The 15962-nt window shown below is 47.9% G+C and overlaps 1 long non-coding RNA gene across 1 annotated transcript; it reads left to right on the top strand.

The window, feature by feature from the left end:
- The first annotated feature begins 6122 nt into the window (after positions 1 to 6122).
- Positions 6123 to 10088, top strand: LOC109385321 (uncharacterized). Its single transcript, XR_002124594.1, has 3 exons — positions 6123 to 6305; positions 6612 to 6714; positions 8779 to 10088. It is a non-coding gene; the product is annotated as an uncharacterized LOC109385321 (long non-coding RNA).
- The last annotated feature ends 5874 nt before the right edge of the window (positions 10089 to 15962 follow it).

The following is a 15962-nucleotide window of genomic DNA, read 5'->3' as shown; positions in this document are numbered from 1 at the left end:
CCCAGCAATCTCTGGGGCCAAAGAGTATGAGGCCTGCAAAACATGACAGCCTTTTAGAAATGCAAAGCCTTCAAGTTGATGAACAGCTGTACTTTTGTGCAAATCAAGGAATAAAAATGTGAATGTATATGTATATCTCTCAAACACTGTTCTGGGAGGCAGAGGCCAGATGCAACTTTTCACTGGTTATACTGGGGGAGTGGAAGACTAGGGTGGGCTTAATCCCACTCCGGGATGCTTAGCGCTATGGAGTGACTTAAGATCCCATGTTCTATGCAGGGGAGGAGCAGATAGTTACACTATCTTAGAGGGCTTTTACGGAATACCTGAGGAGCCCCCTCTGCTGTTGTCCCCTCCAGGGAGTCTTCCTGATCACTCTCTCCTCACCCCCAGCCCCTGGCAACCACCATTTTACTTCTGTCTCTGAATTTGACTACTCTAAATACCTCAAACAAGTGGAATCACATAGTACTTGTCCTCTTTTCACTTAGCATAATGTCCTCAACTTTCATCCACGTTGTAACGAGTCAGATTTTCCATCATTTTTAAGGTTTGTGTATAGACTATGTTTTGTTTTTCTGTTCATCTGTCGATGGACACACAGGTGAAGTTTTAAGGTAGTGAGGTAGTTTTCTCTTCCCACATGCATGCACCAACTGCTCATCCATTCCCATGTTTGTGGATTCAGGAATTGCACGTGGAACATGTACAGTGTACCAGGATCTGATCGCATGCTCACAGACCTCGCGGGAGATGGGAGAGTGGGACTAGTGCTTTCATTAGGGCATAGTGAGGGCTGCGTAGAGGAGTGGTGGTTGATTTCTCTGGTACAAGAGACAGGGGTGTGTATCAGGAAAAGCTTCACAGAGGAGGAAACGTTTGAGCTGTCTCATGACAGATGAGTAGGTGATTGGCAGACAAATAAGCCTGGGAAGACATTTTAGGTAGGGGAGCAGCACATGTTTGGGTGAGCAGCATAGGGCCTCTGACAGGCTATAGGCAGTGCCAGTGATTGGGGCAAGGGGCTGGTATAGGGAGACATGAGTCTTCAGGGACAGGAGGGGGCCAAATTAGTATGGGGTCTCGTTCACCATACAAAGGGCTTTTAGGTTGTTGTATAGAAGCCAAGCCCAGAAAAGCCTCACTGGAAGCTTCTGGAGAAAGAAAAATTGAAACCATGCTAGATTTTTCTCCTCCATGGGATGGCAGGCTATTTTAGGAGGCATAATATTGGACAAAATGATTTTCAAGGTTTTACACCTCTTGCCCATGATGATCCAAAGATGCGGAATCCCTGGCCTATGGAGAATAAATGTGTCCCTAGCTTGGACCCACGTCAAGAGATGTTAGAGGTACCAGGTGTGCTCAGTTCATTTGACAACTAAGGAAGACCACCCAACTATGTGCTTGAAAAACACAAACTCAAAAATGCCCAGATACTTTGGGCGGAAGTTGCCAAGAAAGTCAGCTTTAGCTTTCAGTTAGGGAGAAAGCAATACACCCATTGAATCGGAAACATTGCCAAACCGAACAATTAGGAGCAACCTGAGACTCTCTGCACCTCTCCTAAGAGAAGGCAAAGAGACCTGGACTTGAGTCAAGACACCTGCTAAAGATCCTGGTTCTCTCAGTCACCAGCTGTGTGACCTGGGAAAAGTGGCCTGACTTACTGAACCTGTTCCCTCGCCTGTAAAAGAGGCACGACAAGACCCGTTTTGCTTCTTTTTCATTAGAAATTCTAATTTCATTAGAAATTTGTATTTCATTAGAAATACAAATGAATAAGAGCGTGTAGGTGATTCCTTCTGTGAGGCATTGTCATCATCCTGAGCCCCCTCATCTGGTTGCTGACATGAGCTCTGCCCTGGACATGACGGGATGGGGTCGCTTGCAGAGCAGAATAGTGGGGAGTAGGAAGGGGGGTGAAAAAATTGAGCTAGGGGCACAGATATGGCTGAGAAATCCCCAACCATGGGGTGTTGGTTGCAGAAATTTGCCTGGAGGCTGCTTTGGGATATCCTGGTGACAGAGCTTGGACAGAGACCTCACAAGGGGTGATTCTGTTTGGGACCCATCTCTCTGGGCAGAGGTAACTGAGGTCATTGAGAATTGGTGCCATGCCAGGCAATTCCAGAAACAGAGCATCAGATCTGAATCCAGGAAGGAAAGCTGAGGTCTAGGTCCTGGCTCTGCCACCCTTGCTCTGAACAGCCTCTCTGTTCAAGGCTCTTCATCTGTCAATCTGAAATAATACCTACTTTACCTGGTGGTCAAAGCTATTTAAACTATGGAGAACTGAAGAAATGTTTGCTGCTTGTATTGCTCTTCCCCAATCACTCAGCTTAAAGATGGTGCTGTCTGCACAGAAAACTTGCAGCCGTGTTCACCAAGTCTGTGTCCTGGGGCCTATCCATCCGCCCAAGACACTCTGCTGTTTGCCAGCCGTGGCTGCCCAGTATGCCTGTAAAAGCTAAGCATATGTTATAAAACTGCCGTAAGGTTTTATGAGACCTCTTTCCTTCTCAGAGACCGATCTTGGTGCTGTGAATCATACCAGCGTCTGTATGTGGGGCTCAGAGGAGGAGAGCAGATGGGATGGGAGAGGTGGCTTTGTGGGGGTGTTTGGAACAGCAGGATTGTGCAACCTGGAAAGGGCTCCAGCTCTGGGTAAACTTGGCTGACTCTCATGCCACTTTGGTTAGTTGGGCCATTTGGTCTGGCCCAAGAGACAAGAAGGAAAAGGAAAAAGAGAGGGGTAAAAAGATGTATTGGTGCAACACAAAATTTTGGAGACAAACAGACTTTGGTACATGTCTCACCTCCTCCATTTTCAAGTTGTGTGACTAGGCAGGTCACTTAACCTCTCTGAGCCTTAATTTTGTCATCAGTAAAATAAGAATAATAACAGCACTAAACTTATAGGGTGGTTAAAATGAGATAATGGAGGTAAAGTGCTTAGCAAGAACTCTGCAACAAAATGATCAATATGTGTTAAATAGTATTAGTTTTTGCACAGTGTTTAGTAAGTAGTAAGTGTCCAATAAATATATTCTGAATGAATAAGTGAATGAATAAACAAATGCACAAGGTGAAATAGTTGAAGAAGAGGGAAGGGTGGAAGAGGGGAAAAATTCTTGCTCAAATCTCACCTCTTCCTTGAAAACGTCTTACCTTCTCTGGCTTCTGTTTTCCTCGCCCACAAATTGAGGGTTTGGTATTAATTTATCTTCAAGGTCTCTTCCAACTCTCATATGGGAGATTCTTGATTCATTACTTAATTCATTTCTTTACCCATTATTTATTGAGCATGTATTACCTGCTAAGCAGTGTTCAATTTACTGTGATCAAAATGCACAAAACCCTTGCTCACTTGACACTTGCTTTCTAGTGTTGGCAAAAGTGAAACACACACAAATGTTTTGGATAAATAGCTTATAGATTAAGCTATAAGTCATTATGTGCTATGGAGAACTGGAAAGCATGATGAAGGGAACAGCAAATGCTGGGAAAAGGGTATTACGGTTTGAAGCAGGGAGGTCAGGGTAGGTCTCCATTGGCATGGTGCTCTTGGGCAAAGACTTAAAGGAGGTAGCAAGGAGTACCCAGCCCCATCCTCACTGAAAAAGAGAGCAGAATACGAAATGCACTTCCCTCAGTTGACCAAGGAAGGACTCCAGCTATGGACCACCACCCCTTTTCCCAATCTTTGTCCCCCTGTCCTCCTGTCCCCAGTCTCCCTAGGTCCTGTCCTAGCCAAGGTTCTCCTGCCTGAGAAGAGATGGCATTGAGGAAGTTTAATTATTATCAATTCCCCTGCTGGGTAGAAACAAAGCACCAGACCTTTGGTTGGGCAGGCAGGAAGAAAGAAGCAGGTGGTGGGACACTGGACTGACTAGGAGTCCGGTCACTTGGTTCTAGCCGTGACCCTGCCACCAGCATGCTATGAAACCTTGCTCAAGGCACTCCATTCTCCACCTCTGTTTCTTCTTCTCTATAATTTGGGAGTGTTGAACTTTTGGAGGTAAGTGATATTCTCCAAGTCTAGCAAGCATGTGTCTGTCTTTCCCACAAGACTATCAGCTCCTAGAAGGGTTGGTCTGATTCATCTTGAATCCCCAGCATCTGTGTCACAGGAACTGTGTTTCATGAATACATGGAGGACTTGACTGTAGGGGAAGGGGGTTCCCTACAGCCTGGGGCCTCTGTCAGGTGGGCCTTTATCATGAGACAGCCCTAAGCTCCAGCTCTTAACTTGCTCTTGCCTCAGATAGCTTGCTTCACTGAGTGACCCCTTCAGTCCCTGGAACCTTCTATCAAGGGGGTAGCTGATGGGAAAAGTCAGTTTGTTTACTTTTCATTAACTTCTCTCAAGAGGGCTGTGTGTAGGGTGAGGGGATGTTGGGAGCTGGTTGGATGAGTGGATAGGCCTGCGTTAGCCTCTCTTCCTTTGAGAGGCCCTCTTAGGCCAATTTACCTCCTCTCTTCCTTACTCATCCTCAGTTTAAAGCCTCAGTGAACATCTCTCAGTCCCCAGTCCTGGGAGTCTCCGGCCTTACTCTGGTTTCCCTTGGAGGCCGGCTGCCCTAATGAAGGAAACCTATGTTCCTGCATGCATCCCCACGCTCCTCCAGAGTGAGGTCCTGCCGGCTGCACGCATGGCCCAGTAATTGCCCTGCGATTGATCTGCTGATGGTAATTCTGAAGCAGCCATCGGTGCTCTGTGGGGGAGTGAGTGGTGGGGATGTGGCGATTATGAAGGAATGGCCTTGACTGCCAAGGAGTCTCAGTGAAGTTGCAGTGGCTGTCAGCTCTGCATGGCACTGCCAAGTTTCTTATGGAAGAGAAACTTGGGAACAAGGTGAGGGAGCTCACTCCTTTTCCTGATTGGTTGACGAAGTTGGGGGGGATCAGGAAGTGGACTCTTTACGCCAACACCTTTTCCCATCAAGGAGCTGAGGTACTGCTGGTGACCTGAAAGTGACATTTCAGGCTGGTATGCCAAGTGAAGTCCCTTCCCATGGGAAAATAGCTCCAGATGACTGAGTCACATTCAAGCTGTGAGAGTGCCTGAGCTGTTGACTTAAAAAAATAATGAGTGTAAAGAGGCTAATAAAACCTAGTTTCAGCACCTTACTTACATGTCTGCAGCCCCATGCACAGAAATCCCTCAAGTCCAGCTCAACTCCCCGAGAAAATCTGGGAGATACAGTGCAAAGTTGCTGGGCCCGGAGCCTTAGGTGTTCCAATGACAACCAGTGAGACCTCTGGGGAGCTCTTTACATCCTGAGTCTTGGTTAGCTTATTGGAAAATGGAGATTCCAATGGAACAGGGAAGGTGAGAGAATTATGTGAGAAAGCAGGTGGGAAAATGCTTTATAAACCATAAAGCACAAACAAACGTTAGTTGTCACAGTTTTGTTCACTTTTAGCAGCTGCCAAAAAGTAGCATTTCTAGTCAAGATTTATAATACAAAGTTTTTGTACCTCTGTCACGGAAGCCACCGTAACCTCTGCTCAAAAAGGCAACAAGAGATTAGAGGGTTTGAACCGCTCCCCCTTGGCCTTCCACCACCAGCCCTTACTCATCCCCCCACCCCACCTTTCCGCTCCTAAAACCTTGGACAAGTGACCTAATCTCTCTTAAGTCTTGCTAGCGCTGATATAGAATTCACTGGAATATGAATTCTTCTTATCTTCTGTCACCTCTCTCCTCCTTCCCATGTCTTCCCCATCCTGTACTAAACTTTTTGTCTGTGTGGACCCGCATTTGCCTCCCTGAATCCTTTCTTTGCTGCCTCATCTACACACCTCCTTTCTTCATATTCTTTGATTTTTCCAGGTTTTAGCCAAAGAGATCTGTGTCTTGCCCCCAAGAGATGCCCCTAAGAATTGTTTAAGGTGTTGGGAGGGCAAAAGGATCTCATGTATTTTTGGTACCAGAGATAATCAGATAATGGTGCAATTAGCAGTAATTTTATCTCTCCTGTAATTTCCTTTTAACCAGAGCTCCCTATGAAAAACTAAGCGGGATTTCTCCCTTTTTCCCCCCTTGTTGTTGTTTTGTCTGGAGTGTCTGTCATCAGGAATTTGGTCCGACACCCACGCGCTCTGCGAAGAAGCGAGGGGCGGGGAGGGGAAAGACGCGGTAGGCAGGACTCCTGGGGAAGCGAATCTGCCAAGCGGGCAGCTCTCCTCGGCTCCCCGCCAAGCACAAACTGCAAGAGGCAACGAACGGGATGAGGCCGCTCCGGTATCCAGGGACCGGCTCCTGTCTCTACAGCGACTCCCCGACTGCCCCCAACTCGGTACTCGGGGCTGCTGGGGAGGGAAACTGGGGAAAGACACCAGAGTCTGGGAGAGTGCAGCTAGGCTCACGTGGGGCTTGGTGACAGGGAGGGAGGCCTTCCTGTTACACATTGCCGCTGGGGTGCAGGGGGCAGCGTTCCAGGGTCCACCGGCCAGGCTCGGTCCCCCCCACCCCACCCCGGTCCCAGGGCCAGGGCTGGACACCACGCTCGCCACCCCCCACCCACCCAGGGGTGCTGTGGCACCGAAGGGTAAACACCCCCAAAGCCTTGTGCAGTTCCCGGCAATTTCCTCTCCTCCCCCAGAGCAAAGCCTGCTGAGTGTTCCCTGATTCGGGCCGGCTGAGCAATCAGCGCCAGATAACCAACGGGGACCCATAATTGCCCTGGAGTGGCCTGGGACTGCAAGGTAAGCACACGCGGTGTTCCTCCCTGGCTCTGGGTACCAGCGACACCCCTGGTGCCCGCCCCCGCCCTCCCCCACACACACCCGGTGAACCATACCGGACCCGCGGAAGAGGGGTGCGGAAGGGTGGCTGTGTGGGGCTACCCCGGGCCAGGTGAGGTAAGTGCTCTCCGCGCAGCTGAGACACCAGCCTTGCGCTGATAGTGTCGGGGTGGGGTGGCTGGTGGGGACAGGATGGACTTGTGGCAGTAGAGGGGCCAACTTGCCATATCTCTGAGACAGAGGGCCTTGGGGGACATGGGATCCTCCTGTCCCTTTCTTCCGGTGGAGAGGAGCCTCATTGATGAGCCTTGTCATCATCCTTCAAGTGTAATTTTTTTAAATTGCAAAAATCTTACAGAGCTATTAACCTCAAAAGAGTTTAACATATGGCAGACCGAGTCTCCCTCTTACCCTAATTATAAGGCTTGCAGTAATGGGGCTGTCTTTTAAGTTACAGCTGCTGCGCTTTTGGCTTTCGCTAACATTACATCCTATTAAAGAGCTACATTAAATGCATGCAAATTGCCGAAGCCACCGCGCTCTCCTGACCAATGAGGGGGACCGACTGCAGCCGAGGCAGTGATACCCAGGGTCAGACTCACCCTGCTGAGAGCGCCATATGATCTATCAATCAAACTCCTCTCATTAATTAACTAATTCATTAAATATCTTCATATATGAAGGCCCGGCCAGGCGGAACATTGTGTTGACAGGGACATCCCGTCAGCACTTAGCCCTGCGTGCTCCCCTCCTCTCCCTCACAAATCACCTTATGACTAAGAGGTCAACTTCCCAGGGTCTGTCTGCAGGGGACAGAAGCAGCCATTGTGACCATGCTCACTGCTGGGGGCGCCCTCCTTGGGCTTCCAGCACAAGACCCCCCTTGAGTCTGGTCTCTCCTGGTATGATTGTAATGAGCTGCACATGGGTCTGGTGCCTCCTTTTCCCTGGTCCCCCGAGAGGGCCTAGACTGGACTGGACCTTGCTCATCTTGTAACCCCAGCGCCTAGCGCAGGGCCGACACATGACGGATGCTCCAAGTCAGTGGTTCTCAACCTGTGCGTCGCACGACCCCTTTGGGAGTCCAACCACCCTTTCACAGGGGTCGCCGGGTACTCGTATGTGGGCGTATCTGCATGTGGGCCTGGAGACGGATAGAGGAGCGGTGTCTCGGTTCCCAAGACCATCGAAAATATGTGTTTCCGATGGTCTTAGGAGACCCCTGTGAAAGGGTCGTTCGACCCCCAAAGGGGTCGCGACCCACAGGTTGAGAACTGCTGCTCTGTTTGTGGAATAAAGAATGACATGCTGTATTGGAGAGCTTTCCTCTCTGCAGTACCCCAGCACCCAGGAGGCCTTCCTTTGCAATGCTCTTCTGGAAGACTGGTCACTCCAGGGAGGACAGGATGGTATCAGCCATGTGAGCAGATGGTATCCCTGGAGAGCAGTGGCTTAATCGTCATCCTGAAGGAGGGGAGGGGTGGGGAGAAAGGAACTTTTGTAGTTCAGACCTGGTAAACCACGTAGCCACAATACTCAGACACTGAAGGAAACTCTTGCAAGAAGAATAAAGCTATGTCATTCTCCGAGCAAAAAAAGAGACATTTTAGAATGAATGGTGGGCTTCCTTAGTTGTTTATATACATATATAGGTATATATTTTTTGTATATACATATATATATATATATATATATATATATATATATACATATATATGTCCGTTGAGCAACTATTATATAATCACTCCTTTCGTATACTACCTCATTTAATGTTGGCATCAACTTTGCCAGGTGGTTATTTTTACTTCTAGGCTGTAGGAGAGAAACAAGCTCAGAAAGAGTAACTTATCCAAGGTCAAGTGGCAGAGCCAGAATTCAGACTCAGGCTTGCTGGATCCAAAACCAGTGCCTACAGCTATGTCATCAACATGTAAAAAATAACACTTGAGATCAGTGGATGTGCTGCTCTCCTCAGTTGCCTGCTGTTCCCTTTTGTTCACATTGTTGTCTTTCCTTGTTTTGCAGCAGCCACTGTCAGCACTGTCTTCTCTGCTGGGCTGGTGGGTCTTTGCTCTATGTTTGGGAAGGCGGAGATCACAGCACACTCCGTGATCAAGGCTGCTGGCTCTTGACTGTGCTTAGGATGGCTTGGAGTGGGTTTTCATATAGAGCACCTCTGGCAGACAAACCCAGCTGTCTCAAAGCAGTGTGCCTGCGAAGACCTGGGCCTTGAGCAGCATGGTACCGGAATGGGGATGGGTGGGCCAGCTCCTGGAGAAGGCTCCTTACCAGGCTGTGGCCCCTGTGAGAGAGGGCAGTCACAGGTGAGGGCTGCAGGTCAAAATACAGAGGGTGCCGTGCAGGTGTTAGCTGTAGTTCCTGCTATTCAGTTCATGCAAATTTCCAATCCACCCAAATGAAGTGAGGTGTACAGGCAACTTCCAAAGCCTGGAAATTCCTGGGAAAACACATGCCCAGATCCTTTTATCCTCCCTCTCTCCCCGCCGTTCTCCATCTCACTCACCCTCTTGCCCTACTGAGACATGGGGCTGATGGACTTTGGCTGTTAGCAGCCGTGATGTTGGGCTCCCACCTCACCATGGGCCTCTATAGCTTCTTCTGGCCCCCTCAGTTCCCAAGAATACTTTTGGAATGGGGCGTGCTGTGCTAATGGGGGTTAATGGTAACCTCGGAATCAATTTTCCCTCCCAGAAGAAAATTCTCCCGGCTTAGGCTGCACAGACTATAATAGTGAAAATGGCTCTAGATTTGAAAAATTGGCACGTTGTAGTCCAACAAGGCAATTTTTGAATTGTTCCATGCAGCTGTGCTCCTCTGGATGCTGTGCTACTTGTACCCTAAAGCTACAGGATGGAGAGCACTTTCCAGCCAAACAGCTCTAAGGTGGCTCTTTCTTCTACCACCCCAGCCTGAATTTGTTTTGTTGTTCACCTGCCCCAAATCCTTGGAGATTTGGCCTCTACCTCAGCAGCTGCCAGAGGTATTGGACAAGGAGAGAATGTCGTGGCTCTCTGCAGAGCCTAACTGCTGAGGGCGAAAGGCCTGGGAACGAGGGTTTCCTGAAGATCATGGGTCCATACACTGGCTGCAAAGACAGGCCAGGAGAGAACAGGACCACTGCTCCTAGCCAGGATTTCCTGGCCAGTGTCAAAGCTGGGCCTTTCTTGGACTGAACGATGAGAACCCAGAAGAGGAAATGTGTGTGATCACTGTGCAAGGCATTTGATTTGGATGATCCGTGTTTTCGCTATTATAAAAGGCAAGCCATTTTGTCTTGTTTTTTGTGTGTTTGTTTGTTTGTTTGTTTTAAAGTGGCAAAAAAACGTTTATTAGAAGAGATAGTACATTCCAAAGAAGTAGGACTGGGAAGAGCATCAAGAAAGCCGGCTCAAGGTTCAAGGTGGCATTATTAGGAGAAAAAATACACTCCAAAGAGTTGGGAGTGGGCCCCGAGCAAAGGCAAGGATCGAGATGCTCAAAGGGCCTTGTCTTGCTTTTATAAACATTAAAATGCAAAGCGAGAAAGCATCCCAGGATACGTATTTCAAGTAATAGAACCACAGAATGGTAGAACTGCAAGGCAGTTTAGTAGTTACTTAGTGAACATCCTCATTGTACAGATGGGGAAATGGAAGTTGCCCAAGGTCACACATCTGGTTGGTGGAGAAGAACTGGCTCCCACTGTACTGGGCTCCTGGCTTATTGAGTGGTCCATCGTTTGATTTCTGTGTTCCTGGGGCCACAGCTCACTTCTTCCTAGGTAGTCCCCCCTTCCCTGAGTCCTCTTAATGTTGTGCCTATTTGGTGACTCAAGATCACAACCACATAATGTGTTGAAATGGAACATGGAACAAGTGCTAAACTGGGACTTGACCTGCTCACTGGTCTCCCTGCTGCCCACCTTGCCCCATTCCAGTCCATTCCCCTCAATACATCCTGTGATCTCCTCCATACCCATGCATCATCTCATTCCCTTACTCCTCCGGATACAGTCCAGGCTCCTTTCTGTGGCTTGCCATGTTATTCATGATATGACTTGTGCCTATTCCTTCAGCCTCACGGCTCACAGCCATTTGCCTTTCCCCCCTATCTTCACCTCATCACCTCCAATTTTCCTGTCATGCTGACATTTTCTTCATTTCCTTAAATGCATCTTGCCTTCATTCACCTTCACATTCCTCAGTTACCTTTGCACGTTCAATTATACCCTCCTCCTAGAAATTCCTATCGACCCCAACCTGTCCCCTCACCCCCACCTCCCTTCACCTGGATAGCTCGAACTCATCCTTTGGTTTCAGCTGAGATGCCAGTTTCTCTTCACTGAGCCCCAGAGTCTGGATTAGGTGCTCTTCCTGTGGACTCCTTTACTTCCCCTGTGCCTTCCCTTACCACTCCGTATTGCAATTGCCTGACGGCCAGTTTGAATCTTCCATTAAAATGTAAGCTCCAGGAGGGCAGGGTCATATCATGTTCACTGTTTTATACACGGCACCCTGAAGACTGCCTGGTTCATGACAGGCACTCCATGGGTAGTTGAATGACATATAAAATGATGCTACCACTAGTATAACAAATAACAACAGCTGGTATTTATTGAGGGCTTTCATGTGCCAGAAACTATGCTAAGTGCTTTATGTGCACCATCTAATTTATATTCGTTCTTATATGAATTGAATGAGGCCAGAGACAAGGGTACTCATCCTGGCTCTGCTACTCACTGACTGTGTGACTTCGAACAATTACCATGGTTTCCTCATCTTTAGAATGAAGGAGGGAGAAGGGGGCAGGCCAAATTTAATTTCTCAGTTCTTTTTCCTAGGCAAAGAGGGAGTCAAGAGTCAGCCCACGTGAGCCTCGCGGAATCAACCCTCAGAACTGAGGCAACCAGCAGACACGGAGGGTCAACTTTCTAGTCTGGGAGCACAAGGAGAGGGATATGGCCAAGAGGCTGGGAAGGGCGGCAGGTTGCTCTCCCATGCTGTGGTCGAGCTTCAAAATAGAGAAGCCCGCTGCTAGCTGAGTCATTAGCGCTGGTCCTCGCCCTCACCTCGGGCATTGTCTGATTTAAGTGTAATAGCTTGTTTGGTGGATTTTGCCTTGTATAGAAATCCCCCCAAGAGCGAAGTGCTGCATTCAGCCGGGAGAGCACAGGCCTTTGTGAGCTGATGGCCAGGCCTCGGCTGAACGTGTTTGGAGTTGGTTATCAAAGGGGAGGATAAATTAGAGTGCAGAGCTGAAAAGAGAGGAAGAGGGGGTCCTTTCATGAGCAGGGCTGAGCACTTAGGCAGCTAACTTGGGGCTGGGAAGCCCCAAGGCTGGCCTCCTCGCCTTTCCGCAACGGTACTGCTACAGGCAGGCCTGGCTATACTGTGGCAGAGCCCTGGGGGCATGAGAAGGGCTGCACATGGGTCTGGTGCCTCCTTTTCCCTGGTACCTGGAGAGGACCTAGACTGGACTGGACCTTGATCATCTTGTAACCCCAGCGCAAGGGATGTTCATAACAGAATGACCTCCAGGGCCTGAGGAAGGGCTGCTGGTGCACACTTTCCCTCGTTGCCACATTTTGTCGCTTTAGCCCAAGTTTAATGTCGCACAAGCCTTAAGCTCCCACCCCCTGGATTTACTGAAATCACATTCTGATGGCACTGAAGGCTCCAAGGGGCCTTTTTCGTCTCATGGATGCTATTCAGGGGCTCGGACCCTTCTCTTTATTGACTCCACCCTCATCTTCACCACTCCAGCACCCAACACACACAAGCTGGTTCTCAGGGCAGTTGTATGGAGTGCCCTGATCAACCAGAAATGTGGAGCTCCCAAAATAAGTGGCCCTGGGCATTCTCCCCTCTCAATGGACTTGGTTTCTGATGTCCAGATTCACACGCCAAGTCGGGCACAGCTGTCAGCTGAACTACAGGCAGGGCTGCCTAAATATTGTAATAAGTTCACCAAATGCCCAGTTTTTTCCTGCAAGAATACCTCCCCCTGTGTTTCGGTGGGCCTTTTTTCCCCTATTGGTGTCCCTGGGCCCCTCATTGACAGCATCTTACCCTGTGGATCTCAATCAACAAGGTCATTCCTCAAGGAAACAGAGACCTACCTTTCATTTGCCCATTAGCGACTAACCCTCAACAAGAACACCTTAGGTGTATATCATTTTCCAGCTGGAAGGAACCTGTGTCACCAAGCTGTAGACCTATTAGTAAAACCTGTTTAGAGTTACAGATATTTTAAAGAATTATTTGAAACTTATGACCCCTCATCCCAGCAAAATACTAATATTCTCATGCATACAAAATTTATCTGCCATTTCTGGGGTTTACACCCTCAAAATCTAGGTATACATTTGAATCATCTGAGAGCTTTTATAAAATTCCAGAGGTCTGGGCCTTATACACAGACTCATTTAATTGGTCCCAGGTGGGTCTGGGCATTAGTGCTTTTCTTCTAAAACGCTCTAAGAGATTCTAATACAGCCAGGATTGAGAATCATTACCCTCGGGCCTCTTGCACACCCCTCCTCCCCGCCCCCCTGCAGACTAAGAACCCCAGCTGTGGACAGCCAGTGGCCAGGCAGAGGCGCATAGGAAGGCACATGCTGGGGCTGTTGCAGGAATGGGTTAGACACCAAGAGCAGATTTGTCATTTTGCCCACTGTGTTTAAAATCTTTTCCTTCTTTCCTCTCCCCTTGAGGGGTGCGTCTCTGGTGTTCACTTAAAATAATTTAAGCGCACCACAGTGGGAAGGGAGCCTGGTTGCCTTGATGTGCTCTGTCATTTCAAGGAGCTCAATAAAAATTTAGTTTCGGTGTTCGCTCAATGCAACTTCCGCATGCAGGTCTTATGTTGCAAACCAGATTTCTCTTTTCATCTGGTCACCCCCAGGGAAATTCTGTATTTGAAATTCAAACAATATTTGGGCTAAGAGAATTTCTCATTATATGTGGTGGGGAAGGCCAATGCGAGGAAAGTGCTGAGAAATGATTGAGTGACATTTCTATTTGCTAGTTTGACTTTTCCACCAGTGGCACCTGTGCTTTCAGGCTGCCAGAGAACTTCAGCTTCCTGGTGTGGACTGGAAATGCCAGACCGCTGGAAAAAATCACCTGGAGGAGAAAAATGTGAGTGGGCTAGCAACAGATTTGAAGTCAATGTGACCTCAAGCTAATATCGTTAGTAGCAATGGGTGTAAGATAGGGAAAGAATTCTGTGTTTTGCACAAGTTCACTCTAGAGAGATTGTTTGAGTTCTAAACTCTGAAGGTTGAAGGGAACTTAGAAGTCATCAGAACCTACCTTGTTTGGCAGGATAATCCCCTCTCTAACACCCTGACACTGGACGAGCATTTTATTTTTTGGGATTAAAATAACATGTTTTAGCTTACATTTCTGTTGGTCAAAACATAAATGACAATGCTTTTTTTGACCGTGTGAAGTGGGTGTTTTTATCTCCATTTTAATGAGAAATTTATTTTTTTATGTTTTGATTTTTTATTAATTTCAGGTGTACAAAACAACATAAAGATTAGGCATTTACACCCTTCATGAAGTGATAACCCCAACAAGTCTACTACCCATCTGACATTGTACAAAGGGTGAAGCATTTAAATTGATTTATACATTTATTCATACATTTTTTGAGCACCAACAATGTCTGGTAGTTGGCAAGGTATATAGGGGAATTCAGAGACTTACAGGTAATACCTGCCCTTAAGTAACTTAACAGTTTCCGGAGAACCCGAACAGCTACAATGTCAGGAAGACATGGTAGATGCTGTGAATTCAGGGAGCTGAGGGGAAGAGAGGTAACCTTGATTGAGAATCCATAAGGAACCAGGTCCTTTCCCCAAATTGCGTCTTTTAATCATTACAACTCTTGAAAATCAGACTATCATCACCCCCATTTACAGACAAGGAAACTGATGCTCAGAGAGGTGAAATTGTTTTCTCAAGGTGGCAGAGTCAATAACAGGAGTGAGCATGTTAACCCAGTATGTTCCAGGCCAATGCTCTTGCCACTATAACAATCTATTGTCCTTTCCTAAGAGGAGTTCAAAAACAGCCAAGATTACTTTTCAGCCAGGGTGGGGAATCAGCGAGGAAGGGTATGAGCAGGCAGAAATGGGGAGATAGACAATACACTGAGAGCATAGCTACCCAGGCTGGATAGTGCTTGGAGAAGACCAAGTTACACATTGGGATAGAGGAACGGAGCAGAAGAGGGAGGTGGGTCAGATTTTTGAAGGCACAGAAGCTGAGGAGTTAGGATTTGTGGTGGGATAGGTAGTGAGAGGCCCCTAAAAGTTTCAGAAGACAGGGAGTATAAGGTGATCGTTGCTGTTCTTGATTTAGGAGTAAGAGTGGAGATTCTGAATCCTCGCTCTATCATTTCCCAGCCGATTATTTAATCTCTCTGTGCCTCAGTTCCCTCATCTGTAAAATGGGTATGATAAATAGCACTTACCTCGTGGAGTTGGTGTAAGGATCAGATAAATAATATATATGGAATGCTTAGGATAATGCCTGGCACATAGTCAGCTCTTCTTAAATCTTGGTTATAATTTTACCCTTTGGGAGTTTAATTCTGATAATGGTGTATATAGCAGGGGTTGAAGAGGGGAGAGATAGAAAGTCCGGATGTTAGTTAGGAGGCTGTTGTAATAATCTGGGCAAGAGAATTTAAGGGCTTCGCCTTGAGTGGAACCAATGAGACTGTGAGGAGATGACAAACATGGGGGAACTGGAATCGGTGTTATTCTGCCTCTGATTGGTGGTGGGGGTGCATTCGGGAGTCCCTTAGATCACTCTCAGCCCGGAGAAGAGCAGTGTCAGTCATAAAACTCAGCATGGGGAGAAGTTGTAAGCGAGTGGGGCGGGTGAGAAATTTGGTCTAAAGCTGTGTTACACTAGAGTGAGCAACAACCACAGAGCTGAAAGAGGGTGTAAGGAGCACAGGCTTCATTCTGTGTGGCTGCTCTGCTTCTTTGCACCTCCTGAGTCTTGGGAAGCCCGCCTCCTTGCAGCTCCTGTGCTCCTATCTCCTCTGAGCCCTTCACAAGCCCCCCACGTGCCCTATACAGCTGCTTCCCCAAAGGGCAGGGCATGAGGAGTGTGGGTTCCTGTCAAAGTAAGCCATGTGTCCTGCTGTTGCCTCGGGTGGCTGGGTGGGTGGAATGTCCAGGCTGTGTGGAC

Source organism: Hipposideros armiger, unplaced genomic scaffold (genome assembly GCF_001890085.2).
Source record: "Hipposideros armiger isolate ML-2016 unplaced genomic scaffold, ASM189008v1 scaffold_111, whole genome shotgun sequence".
In the NCBI taxonomy this organism is placed as follows: domain Eukaryota; kingdom Metazoa; phylum Chordata; class Mammalia; order Chiroptera; family Hipposideridae; genus Hipposideros; species Hipposideros armiger.
The sequence above is the reverse complement of the archived record's forward strand: the minus strand, read 5'-3'. Positions and strand labels throughout refer to the sequence as shown.